The sequence below is a fragment of the Procambarus clarkii genome, chromosome 25 (genome assembly GCF_040958095.1).
Source record: "Procambarus clarkii isolate CNS0578487 chromosome 25, FALCON_Pclarkii_2.0, whole genome shotgun sequence".
Classification (NCBI taxonomy): Eukaryota; Metazoa; Arthropoda; class Malacostraca; order Decapoda; family Cambaridae; genus Procambarus; species Procambarus clarkii.
In genome coordinates, this window is record NC_091174.1 from 5,169,908 (window position 1) to 5,171,467 (window position 1,560).

Genomic DNA, 1,560 nt, shown 5'->3' on the forward strand with positions numbered 1-1,560 from the left:
GGACTGATCAACCAGGCTGTTGCTGGACTGATCAACATTCTGGTTGATCAGTCCAGCAATCAGGAGGCCTGGTCGACGACCGGGCCGCGGGGACGCTAAGCCCCGGAAGCACCTCAAGGTAACCTCAAGGTATGGTAACTCCCGGCAGGGAGCCGGTCGGCCGAGCGGAAAGCACACTGGACTTGTGATCCTGCGGTCCCGGGTTCGATTCCGGGCGCCGGCGAGAAACAATGGGCAGAGTTTCTTTCACCCTATGCCCCCTGTTACCTAGCAGTAAAATAGGTACTTGGGTGTTAGTCAGCTGTCATGGGCTGCTTCCTGGGGCTGGAGGCCTGGTCGAGGACCGGGCCGCGGGGACACTAAAGCCCCGAAATCATCTCAAGATAACCTCAAGATGGTTTTCACGACATTGAACTTACCATGCAAATGTATGATTCATGACACTGTATAATTAATTTCATTGTATATTTACATCGTATAATTATTATTCATATCATATCATATCACTCCATCATTAATATCGTCCAATCATAAAAAGCATCGTATTAGTGTCACAGTAAAATGCATTTAATTTATTTCATTGCAACACAGAACAACTCCGGTCAAGGCTAAAGGTTACCTCTTCACAGTCTATATAAACTAAGTTTTTGATGAAGACTGAGATCACTGAAATCTGATCCTGGTTCTTCATAGTTTGTCTTTATAGGCCAGGGATAGCAAGGGACGAGAGGGTCTCGTTAGAACATGTGTCCTTACCTTCAGCTATCTCATATGTTCCCAGCAAACATACGTTGAATGTTTGCTGGGAACACGATGTATGTTTGCTGGAACATGTTTGCTGGGAACACGATGTATGTTTGCTGGAACATGTTTGCTGGGAACACGATGTATGTTTGCTGGAACATGTTTGCTGGGAACACGATGTATGTTTGCTGGGAACACGTTGTAAGCCCAACGTTGTAGCGTTATTACGCTGTTACATAGTTTTTAGTTTCGTTGTGTGGTTGTTACTTTAGGGCAGCTTCCGTTGCTCAACCAATGTTAACATTCCTACCCGTTTAGAGACCATATCGTAAATCAAGCCTAGTAAGGGAATTAACCCTTTCACGTTTTTGCCCTCATGCCAATTTCAGGCGCTACGAGCGTCCTGGACCAACCGCGAAAATCCTTACTTTTAAAGAACACAATCAAGTAGCTATCAGAATTGGAAGGAAAATGACAGGTTGGATAACAAGAACTTTTTAAACAAGAGATGCCATACCAAAGATGATACTTTTTTAAAGAAACTAGTGCTCTCTAGGGGTGGAATATTGTTGCACAGCAACAGCCCCATTCAAAGCTGGAGAAACTGCTGATATTTTGTAAACTGGAGAACGTGCAGACATCTTGTACTGTTCGAATCGAGTCAATAAACCATCTAAATTATTGGAAAGTTTAAAATTTAAAAATCTGTATTCTCTAGAGCACAAATGGTAAAGAAACATAATTCACACTTGGAAAAATTAAAGGGGATTGGTCCCAAATCTGCACGCGGAAACACTACATGAGACCAAGAGGCAT